The sequence below is a fragment of the Schistocerca gregaria genome, chromosome 1 (genome assembly GCF_023897955.1).
Source record: "Schistocerca gregaria isolate iqSchGreg1 chromosome 1, iqSchGreg1.2, whole genome shotgun sequence".
NCBI lineage: Eukaryota > Metazoa > Arthropoda > Insecta > Orthoptera > Acrididae > Schistocerca > Schistocerca gregaria.
In genome coordinates, this window is record NC_064920.1 from 730000783 (window position 1) to 730013354 (window position 12572).

The 12572-nt window shown below is 40.6% G+C and overlaps 1 protein-coding gene across 1 annotated transcript in view; it reads right to left on the bottom strand.

Annotated features, from left to right (window-relative positions):
• The window catches only part of LOC126267083 (uncharacterized), a 37486-nt gene that overhangs the window by 24181 nt on the left and 733 nt on the right, over window positions 1-12572 (bottom strand). The gene's annotated exons all lie outside the window — the stretch shown is intronic.

Below are 12572 nucleotides of genomic sequence, written 5' to 3' on the forward strand. Positions count from 1 at the left end.
AATATAATACATTGATAGGTACTGTGCAAGCTTCAGCCCAGAGAGAAATAAAGAGGATTACGAAGAAGAGAAGTGGGAAGAAAAGCTCTATAACACTCTTTTTCCCGTCATTTGTCTAACATTTTCTGGTATATCTCATTTATCCTCATACTAGGCAATGTAATCCTTACCCTAAACTATTCCACATTTGAGGGCTAGACATACAAACAAATCAGGGGACCAGTATGGCTCCACCCTGAGCCAGCATATTCATGGGCAGTATTAAAGAGGAATTTCTCAAAACGTGAAGCTGGGCCATCTGGCTTGCCGTAGATTTATCAGTGACATCTTTGTGCTATGGATTCATGGTGCGGAAGAACTCCCCCATTTTCTGAAACAGCTTTACTCCCAATTCTAATTCATCTGCTCCTTTTCCAGGCACAAAGTTACATTTCTCGATGTTGAACTCCATCTCACTGAACCTCTCCTCAACTCCCGATGCCACATAAAAACTCAACACCCAATGCCACATAAAACCAAGCAAAGAGAAACAATACTTCGAATTTTACAGCTACCACTTCAAATGCTCCGTTTAATAACAGCCTATGAATCCATGGCAGACATATCAGCTGCTACGCTTTATCCCTAAATACCTAAACCAACGACTTATCATGGGATTTCTTCTCCTGCACCTGCTCGTACTGCAGAGATCTTGTCCATGAACACTAATCTTGGGCAATCTCCTCCTCTCATCCTCTTACAAATACAACTCTGACCTCCAAAAGACTCAGAAGTACGCCCTTGTCAGCCAGTACCAGGCAAGCCTCAAATGCCTCAATATAACACTGTCAAAGCTGTCAGTGACTCTAGTCAGACCCTGAAATGAGATTACATCTCTCGGATATCCTTCCTACATCACTCACTGTCACTTTCTCTCACTCTCTTAAATTCTGTAACATACTTGTCAAACCATATGATATCCCAGGCCTTTATTACTACATCAAGGTTCCTACCCTGACAATTGTTCCCACTGTAAAATCTGCTGCTTGCACCAATATTGTGCCGGTAACTCCAGCCCTACGACTGGAAAATCTATCATCAAAGGTAGCGGAGGAAGAGGAGGAGATTAGTGTTTAATGTACCACCGACAATGAGGCTATTAGAGACAAAGCACAAGCTCAAATTAGAGAAGGATGGAGAACGAAAGTGGCCACACTCTTTCAAAGGAACCATCCTGGAATTTACTGTAAGTGATTTAGGGAAATCATGGAAACCTATACCAGGATGGCTGGGTGCGAGTTCGAACAGTTGTTGCTCCGAATGCAAGTCCAGTGACAAAGATAGAGCAACACGTGAAAGTAACATGTTGTAGTAACCGCGAGAGAGAAAAAAAGAGGGTCCTTGGTGGGGACAGCACTACGACATGAGTCAATGAAGGGCTCATGACACAGTGTGTGACCATATAGGGAGAGGTACCTCCATCTCTCCACCCAGCTTCTGAAGAAAAATAATGAAATTAATACTTAAACAATACTAAATGAGGACAAGTTGCATTTTATGCTATGTCATGCCAACTGCTGGCTGCGTCGAAGGGGGAAAGCTAAAAGAACTCGGGAGCATGCTACTCTGCTCTCTCTCGAGGTTAGGCTTCTGGTATCGACAGTAGTCAGTGGATAGCAGCAACCGACTTGGGCTGAGAAGCAGGCTGTGTGCAGGCAGCTGGACATAGTCAATGATGAGTGTCTAGGTTATAGCTGCGTGACTCTGACATAGGATGCTAGTGTGGACAGAAAGTACTGAAGGTCAGTCACCGTCTCTGTAATAGACTTGGCCACTCTGCACGTACAATCACTACCCAGTTACAGTGATCTGTATTTCTTTCTGAATAAACTAGAACTTGTGTAATTAGAATTATATTAAAACCTTCAGCTGCTGACGGGCGTTGATATATATCAACGGGGACAGGTGAAAATGTATGCCCTGACTGACTCGAACCCTGGATCTCTTGCTTACATGGCAGATGCTCTATCCATCTGAGCCACCGAGGGCACAGAGGATAGTGCTACTGCAGGGACTATCTCACGCACCCTTCCCGCAAGACCCACATTCTCACCTTGTATGTCCACACACTACATTCGTAGTGTCCCACCCCAACACACTCATTACTCATGGAAGACATTCTTACCAAGTCCCGTAAGAGTTCTGGGAATATGGATGCATCTGCACAGAAGGAGGACGTCATGGCTGGTATTGCCAGAACTATATACTTATATGGATATGGTGTCTGTCCTTTCAGACATGTCTGAAAGAACAGACGCCATTGATGACCTGCAGCTGTCTAGAATGAAATTAGAATTATTTTATTACCTTCAGCCGCTGACGGGTGTTGATATATATCATGCCATGAAAGCGGGAGATCCCGGGTTTGAGTCCCAGTCGGGGCACACATTTTCACCTGTCCCCTCACCTGTCCCCTTTGATATATATCAATGCCTGTCAGCAGTGATGGAATTACACTAGCAGCAGCAGTAGAGTTAGCATGGAAAGGAAGCAGTGAAGAGCGCTACTAAAGAATTGAAATGTTTCACCTGTGGGTTGAGAGGTCACATTGCAAGCAAGTGTAGGAAGAATAGGCCAGAAGGCACAGTACGGCAATGACGGGCAAAGAATTCACAAGCTTTTGCTATGGGTGTGACAATCCGGGACATACAGACGCAGAATGCTGGGTGAGGTTATGGAAGGTTCATCCGATAGACGTAAGAGATTTCAGAGGAAATCATAGAGAAACCGACAGAGGGTTACAGGAGTGCAGATGCTCGCAATGTAACCTACCAGGGAGCTGTGGAGTCCCATGTACAAGGGTACAAGACGTAGCCTGCTTCAAGTGTAAGAGGCAGGGCCCCTATGCTAAAGACCGTCATGAATGGCACTGGCATACCTGGAGAAAAGGCAGGTTGCCAATATCTAGTACAACCAACAAAGTAGTGCAGGGAAACTATGAAGTGGCAAGGCTGCACAGTTGTGATAGGTAAACCCACAATTAGGGCAATCGACTATGCAACAGAGAATGATGTTTTAATATCGTATTGCGTAGAGTTAAAGAGGTATTTGAAGTTATTAATAGACACTGGAGCACAGTTCTGTTTTCTCAAGAGAATAAGTGCGCTTAGAATAAATGAAGCAGAAAGGCTTCGGTTAGAAGGCGTGACCAGTGAAGCCGTCAGTACAATAGGCATGGTACAGATACACTTAAGTGTGAGCGGTACAGAAAAACTGGGACATAAATTTCGTGTGTATGGGATATGACTAGATATTCCTTCTGATGGATTAATAGGCAGGAATTTCTTGACAGAGCATAGAGTCAAGTTAGACTATGCAGGTAATAAAGTAATAAGACTGAAAGGATGAGATACACCCTTAATAGTAGAGGAGGAACCAAAGGGATATGAGATCAAAACAGATTCAGAAGTAGGCAAGGAAATAGGGCCCCGAGAGGAAAGAATAATGTTATTGAGGGTGGATTGAAATGTACCAAGGGGACTCGAAAAAGAGATGATTATTCCAAGGCAGGAGACTGCACAAGGGGTGCTTGTACCTGAATCTTTAGTAAAAGTGTGAAATGGTAAATGCATAGTGAGTGCACTGAACGTGTCAGAGGACAGAGTTCAGTTAGGAAACGTCAGGTTAGTGGCGGAAGAATTAGAAAGACTTGTAAAAGTACGCGAAGTAAAAGGTAGCATGGACGTCTTAGGAAAGACGGAAAGTCGTGCTAGTGTGTTGCGAAGGCAGTTAATGGTAGATCACTTGAACGTTGACGAGAAAAGTGCTCTAGTAGAGGTTTGCGCAGAGTACGGAGATGTATTTCATCTACCAGGTGACAGATTGTCCTATACTTCTGCAATGAAGCACAGAATACCAAATGCGCTGGAACATGTGGGGAAGATGGTAAATGCTGGACCGTATAGGATCCCTGAAGTGCAAAAGAAAGTGCTAAAAGAGCAAAGAGAACAGATGTTAAAAGATGACATAACTGTCAAAAGTAAGAGCACCTGGAACACACCATTACTATTGGTTCCTAAGAAGTTAGACATCAGTGGCAAGCAGAAATGGAGAACCATAGTGGACTACAGACAATTAAATGACATCACTGTAGGTGATGCGTTTCCACTACCAAATATCTCCGATATTTTGGGACAGCTAGTGCAAGCCAAATACTTCTCGATGCTTGACCTTTGCAAGCAGATACCATCAGATGCTGACAGATGAGGACAGAGAAAAGAAACTGCATTCAGTTCGAACTATCCACATTATGAATATAAGAGAATGCCTATGGAACTGAAGGGAACCCCAGGATGTTTCCAGAGACTGATGAATACAGTCTTGACAGGTTTGCAACATGTGAAATGTTTTGTATATTTAGATGACATAGTATGCTATGGGAAAAACCTGCAGGAGCATAACAAAAAGCTCCAGGAAATATTTGACAGGTTGCAAGAGCACAATTTGAAGCTGCAGCCAGAAAAGTGTGAATTCCTGAGGAATGAGGTAATCTTCCTTGGTCACTGTATTACTGACAAAGGAATATCACTGGACATGGCAAAGGTGGAGAAGGTGAATTTCTTCCCACAACTGAGAAAAACCAAAGCATTAAAAGGGTTTCTCGGAATAATAGGTTATTACTGCCGTTTCATGGCAAACTTTAGCAAAATTGCAAAACCTCTCCATGAGCTCTTAAAGAAAGGAGTGGAGTACCAATGGGCCAAACGACAGAACAATGCATTCGAGGAGCTCAAGGAGAAACTGATAAACCCTCTGCTACTTCAGTACCCTGATTTTACGAAACTGTTTACCATCACAATGGAAGCAAGTAACGCAGCATTGGGAGCCGTGTTATCGCAAGGAAAGAAGGTTGACAAAGACTTGCCCATTGCATATGCATCCAGAGCACTGAACAAAGCAGAACTGAGCTATAATACAACAGAAGAGGACTTGTTGGCTATAGTGTATGTGGTAAAACAGTTTAGACCATATGTATATGGCCGAAAGTTTACTGTGGTGACAGATTATAAGCCACTAATGTGGCTATTTAGTGTCAAAGATCCTAGTTCGAGACTCCTGAAGTGGAGACTGAATCTCGAGGAGTATGATTATGAGGTAAGCCAAGAAAGCTAGTAATGCGGGTGTGCTAAGCAGAATGAAGGGAAGGAAGAGCTAGATGTGAGGCAGAATACAGAGACAGAGGTGATCTCTGTACCACAAGTAAGTGGGGAACAAAATTCTGTAAATGTGCGCAAGTGCAAGTGTCGGCTGAGATAGAACAGGAAATGGATAGCAAAGAGGAAATTAGTCATGAGGAAAATGAGAACATACTGAAAGAGATGCATGATAATCCCTTGGGAGGGCACCAGGGAATGCGTAGGACACCAGAAAGAATCAAGGCGTACAAACAGTGGTGCGAAATGAAGTGGGATATTGAAAATTGCATTAGGAAATGTCCATTAGAAATAACAGACACAGCAGAAACAGTATTTGAAAAATGTGCGATGGATATAGTGGGTCCTCTAGATGTATCCAGCACAGAAAAATGGTACATGTTAACGTTTCAGGATGATTTAAGTAAGTTTACCTTAGTCGTTCCGATTGAAAAACAAGATGCTGAAACAGTAGCTGAAGCATTGGTGGAAAACACTGTATTAAGATATGGAATTCCATCAGTCTTGTTAACGGACCTGGGTTAGAATTTTCTGAGTGACATTTTTAAGAGTGTGTAAATTGGTGAGGGTTAAGCACACACATACCACAGCTTACGACCCAGAATGAAATAGTGCACTAGAAAGATGACATAGAACACTTGTAGAGTATCTCAGACACTTTGTAACAGGCGATCAAAGTTCTACATCTACATCTACATCTACATCTACATCCATACTTCGCAAGCCACCTGACGGTGTGTGGCGGAGGGTACCCTGAGTACCTCTATCGGTTCTCCCTTCTATTCCAGTCTCGTATTGTACGTGGAAAGAAGGATTGTCGGTATGCTTCTGTGTGGGCTCTAATCTCTCTGATTTTATCCTCATGGTCTCTTCGCGAGATATACGTAGGAGGGAGCAATATACTGCTTGACTCTTCGGTGAAGGTATGTTCTCGAAACTTTAACAAAAGCCCGTACCGAGCTACTGAGCGTCTCTCCTGCAGAGTCTTCCACTGGAGTTTATCTATCATCTCCGTAACGCTTTCGCAATTACTAAATGATCCTGTAACGAAGCGCGCTGCTCTCCGTTGGATCTTCTCTATCTCTTCTATCAACCCTACCTGGTGCGGATCCCACACTGCTGAGCAGTATTCAAGCATTGGGCAAACAAGCGTACTGTAACCTACTTCCTTTGTTGTCGGATTGCATTTCCTTAGGATTCTTCCAAAGAATCTCAGTCTGGCATCTGCTTTACCGACGATCAACTTTATATGATCATTCCATTTTAAATCACTCCTAATGAGTAATCCCAGATAATTTATGGAATTAACTGCTTCCAGTTGCTGACCTACTATTTTGTAGCTAAATGATAAGGGACCTATCTTTCTATGTATTCGCATCACATTACACTTGTCTACATTGAGATTCAATTGCCATTCCGTGCACCATGTGTCAATTCGCTGCAGATCCTCCTGCATTTCAGTACAATTTTCCATTGTTGCAACCTCTCGATACACCACAGCATCATCTGCAAAAAGCCTCAGTGAACTTTCGATGTCATCCACCAGGTCATTTATGTATATTGTGAATAGCAACGGTCCTATGACACTCCCCTGCAGCACACCTGAAATCACTCTTACTTCAGAAGACTTCTCTCCATTGAGAATGACATGCTGCGTTCTGTTATCTAGGAACTCCTCAATCCAATCACACAATTGATCTGATAGTCCGTATGCTCTTACTTTGTTCATTAAACGACTGTGGGGAACTGTGTCAAACGCCTTGCGGAAGTCAAGAAACACGGCATCTACCTGTGAACCCGTGTCTAAGGCCCTCTGAGTCTCGTGGACGAATAGCGCAAGCTGGGTTTCACACGACCGTCTTTTTTGAAACCCATGCTGATTCCTACAGAGTAGATTTCTAGTCTCCAGAAAAGACATTATACTCGAACATAATACGTGTTCCAAAATTCTACAACTGATCGACGTTAGAGATATAGGTCTATAGTTCTGCACATCTGTTCGACGTCCCTTCTTGAAAACGGGGATGACATGTGCCCTTTTCCAATCCTTTGGAACGCTTCGCTCTTCTAGAGACCTACGGTACACCGCTGCAAGAAGGGGGGCAAGTTCCTTCGCGTACTCTGTGTAAAATCGAACTGGTATTCCATCAGGACCAGTTCTTGGGACAAATGAGTGCCGTATGCAATTTTTGTGTTCAACACTACACCACACAGCAGCACAGGTTACACACCATACGAACTATTATATGGAAGAAAGGTCAACCTAGCAGGAGTACTGCAGCAGGAAACACAACAGGTAAGTTACAATTATGAATCGTATGAAAATAGGCTAAGAGCGGAACTGCAGGAAGCCCACAGAGTGGCTAGAGACTCGATTATAAGGAATACGAAAATCAGTAAAGGACAGTATGACATGACACAGAATCCAAAAAAATTCATGGTAGGAGATAAAGTGTCACTGCATGACAAGTCGGTGAGACGTCGTAGATCTCAGAAATTAGATTCGCAATGGAGAGGTCCATTTGAAGTATTAAAAGTGGAAGGTCCTAATGTAGTAATAAAAATTAAGGGAAATAAGGAAACAAAAGTACATGCCAATAGGTTGAAAGAGTTCTTTTAAATTTCAGGTATGGCACTCAAGTGGCAAGTTGTGCAACTCATCATAGTGGTAGCAACATACAACATCGCTGCATGAGAGTATGCAACAAATGATTTCTGACACAGTTTCCAAGCTCATTAGGATTAGATTATGTAATATAGGACAAGTAGAAATATATAGTATCACATGGAGAATATTTACGTATGTGAATCTAGATGCAATAACAGAAAGGTCTCAGAAGGCGGAAAGGCATGGTAGGGCAGCGGTACAAAGGTGCTGAGAAGCACTAAAACAATTGAACGTAGGATTAATAGAGTGTAGGTTAGTAGATCAACAAGTAACACATCACACAGAAAAGATCACAGGTTTGCGACAATCAGTATAACAGCTGACGAAAAATGAAACCAGAAGGAAGAGAGGAGTTTTCAACTTCGTTGGGCAGGTGAGTAAAATACTGTTCGGGACTTTCGACGAAGCAGACGCAGCATACTATAAAGAAAGAATAGATGCTATGGAGAGAAACTCAGAAGGGTTGCTTAGGTTAACAAAGGAACAAGAGGCAGTGGTAAGGGCTACATAGGCAGGAGTGAACAGGACAGTGTATACGTAGAATCAAACGAACATGTTTTTAAAAACAGGTATGCAAAGATTAGAGCAGTTCATGAGAGAATATGTAAAACAAACAGACATGAGTGTCAAATATGTAGCGTCCTTTGCCACAGGTATTAAAATTAGTGTCCGTCAAATTGAGGAGGAATGTGAACAAATGAAAAACAATATTGTAAATGCTCAAAAGGGAATGCTGCAGCCTCACATCATTAACCCAGTCCAAATTGCAAAATACTTAAGTTTAATACGGGATGAACTAAAAGATGTAAAGTTTCCTGTTCCTCTAGCTGAATCCTCAGGTTGCCTATTATTAAGAATAATTGATTTAAATGTTTTCATCTCAGGTAGCATACTAGGGCATGTAATTAACATTCCTTTAAGAATAATTGATTTAAATGTTTTCATCTCAGGTAGCATACTAGGGCATGTAATTAACATTCCTTTGATAGATAATACTAATTTTAAACTGTATAGAGTACTTCCATTACCTAAAGAGATCCCAGAGGTGAAAGGGAGATATGTGTACATACATCCAGAAAAAGATTTCTTACTAATAGGTGAATCCAAACAGCAATATGCAAAACTTTCTGTGGATCAACTAAAATGCAAAGAACTAAGTAAGAATAGGCTACTGTGCAAACAGTCATTTGCCTTGCTATCAACATTTGACCATGAAGAGTGTGAAGCCAAGTTGTTGCAACTGACAAGAGAAATTCTGGAAGATTGCATGTGAAAAGTGGTCGCAATGAATCAGAGCCTTTGGACACATCTAAATAGTAATGAAAGGCTATACTTTGCTTCTAAGGAAGAAGGCTTATTGGTACTATGTGGAAAGGAACCACCAAGGGAGCTAATAATGAACAGGGTAGACAAAATAAGTTTCTTTAGTAAATGTAAAGGATATGGAACCAGAGTGTTCATACAGACGGACAGATTAATTCACAGTAATGCAACGAAGAAAGACATAAAACCGCAGATTTATCTAGAATTCGATTGTTGATTTGTAAATGAAGAAAAGCCAAATGTCTCAATGTTAACGTTACATTTATCATTGGATCATGTAGTAAGACGATTTAAAAATCGTGTTGAGCTACGGTAGCATCAGACTGAGGTGCCCGTGCAGTTACCAAAATATTTTTTCTAAGTCGACTAATAATTTTTTGTTTATTAAATGGTTTATATTAATTACATTTCATTTAATACTGCTTTTCTGCTCGCCAAGTTATTCAGCTCCCTTTGTATTTCTAAAATGGCATTTTCAGCCTTTAAACTGTTAAGCTCTTAGTAGACTAGTTGTTACTCTATCTGCTGCTGTCAGATAAAAAAATATTGCCTTTTGCTTCATGTACTAAATAATGTCAATCGTAGCATTTGTCTATATTTTGAATGTTAAGTATCCTGTTTGTCTTTGCAGCTACCAGATGGCACCTGCCTGCAATTGCTAATGTGGGCACCTCAGTCTGATGCTATCATAGCTCAATACATGCGAGCAGCCCATAGTGGCTTGCCTTCTATGTATTCTATTTCAAAAATTTTGTGACTAAAGCTTTATGACTTGATATTTATTTTTATACATGACACGTAAGTACTGTTTCTTTTATGTACTTCTAGTCAGTATTTACACTAAAAAATTTTTTCCTATAAGTTTGTAATTATGTTATAGGCCAGTTTGAGTGTTCTACTTCTGATGAAAGCACTCATATCAATGTGAAAACCTATATCTAAAGACTTCTTCCTTGCGACTGAGGGATGCTACTGCTTTAATTGATGACAAGTACAACAAAAAATGTAATACGGACCCTAAAGTACAAAGCAAGAGTCCACTATTCTGGATCATGGATATGTAACAAAATATTCATTGCAAACATAATCAGGAAATAATAACGTTGGAAATTTGTAAATGTATTTATAACCCCCATAATTTATCTCGTTGCTTTGATTCTAGCTTTTTAAAACACAGATAAAGACAGGACAGCTCATTGTAAGTAAGCCACCATTCATACAGAACAAAACTATTCTTCTTCAACAGAAATCAGTACATTAACACAATTGCAAAGAACAAACTAGTAGATTACTAGTAGCTAATAATTACACTATGGAAGCAGCGGAGATTTTCAAAGTTACACATTTTGTTAATGCAATAAGATGAAAAAAATCTTAGTATGTCTACAAGTTCTCTCTCTCTCTCTCTCTCACACACACACACACACACACACACACACACACACACAAAACACCAAATTGTCAACTTTCAACCTAACCTGGACCTTGGGCTGCACTACAGATCAGTCTGCCACCACAAGCAAGATGTTGAGGTGACCCAGTACCACACTTTAACCAATGTTGTCACTTTTCCAGACGAATTTTCCATTGTGTAATCTCATGGTGGTATGATATATTCAAAGTGGATTGTATGAAGTATGGTGGCACTCGGTAACGTGGGATGTTCGTTCCTATGTTGTTTATGACTGCTGTTAGTTGTTCATTGGACTACTTGAGTGCTGTTGGAAGAACAATATTGAAAGAGTTTTTGTCACTTTGTTAATGTGTTATTTTGATGTTGGCAGTTACAAGAACAGTTTCATTTTTAGGTTTGGAATTATTAGTGCATTGTGTTGATTACAGTTGGGGATTTAATTTTATGTTTTGTGTGTGGTTTGTTATGGATATGACAATGTAGTTCACTTGTAGGTCCCTGCTTGTTGCAACGGCGCATGAAATGTTGACCATGATTAAATTCCTATGGTTATTTGGTTTAATTGGCAAGTATTAGAAGTATTACATATGTGGACAAGATATGAGATTAAAAAAAAAACTACTGGATCTTGCATATGTGACATATTCAGGGGACAATGGATGGCTTCCTACATGGGAGGGGGTTCATGGTTTTAGAAGTTTAGGCTGGCCATTCTAGAGATTGTGTTGATGACATACAATTTTTGCTGTCACTGGATTTATGTCTTGGCTGACTTTTGTTGATAAGAGTGTTTCTATGGATTTTTTTAAAAAATTGTGCTATCCAGGGTACGTGTGATTGTGAGCATAGCTATGTGTGTATGTGTGCTGTATAATGAAACTGATGTTAATGTATTTCTTTTTATTAATTTTTTTGTTGTGTTGTTAGCTGCTGGTAATTATGATGGATTGTGATTGGTAGATATCATGGACTTAGTCTTACCTACAAGATTAATATTATTGTTTTAACTAAATAAGTAATGTTACAATGTTACACACTGCATTTGACGAGTTGTGTGTGGTTTTGTGGATTTCGTTTGAGCTATACCTGTCACATGAAACTTCTGATACCAGTTAGCTTAATGTTATTTCTGCCACTACTTTATTTTTTGTGTCTCTCCATGTGTCATGAGGGACGTCATTGTCACCATATGTATAAGTTTGAAATATAGGTGTCTGCCATATTGATAATGTCACAGGTCAGAGCCCATGGGGGGGGGGGGGGGGGGTGTTAGCACAATCTTTGGTTTGGCCTTGTTATTGTATCATATAATCAAAAAATTCAGCAGCCTATGCCTCTTTGTTAGGATGCTGTAGTGATGGAAAGAGTATCCCCATTAAGTGTATGTCGTGCAACCAGCTCTCCAAATGTGCCTTTACACATATTCTGCAAGCCACCATACATGCATGACAGAGAGTACCTATTACCACTGCTAGTCTTTCTCTTTCCCGTCCCACTCATGACTGGAGTGAGGAAGAAAGGGCCATCTATACATTTCCTAGGAATTACAATTTCCCTCATATTGTCTCCACAGTTCTTATGCAATAAGTATTTTGGTGGCAGTACAATTTCTCTGCAGTCTGTTCCAAATGACAGTTTTCTAAACTTTCTCAATAGTGTTCCACAATAAGAATGCCTTCTATCTCCAGGGATTCCAATTGGAATTTAGGGAGCATTTACATACTACACACTTGCTGGTTGAACCTACAGGTGACAAATTTGGCAGCCAAATAGTTTCAAAGAAAACTCAGTCCACCGCCATGCTTTAGATATGTACCTCTAAGTTGCTACAGGTATCTTGTAGCAATGACAGTTTAGATACAATTAGAAAACGTCCTGTCTTTCATTTAAACACCACGTTCCTGTATACTATGACAAGTTTTATGTACTGCTTTTTCGTATCTTGTCTCCTTCACTTTTTTATGCTTGACGGTCA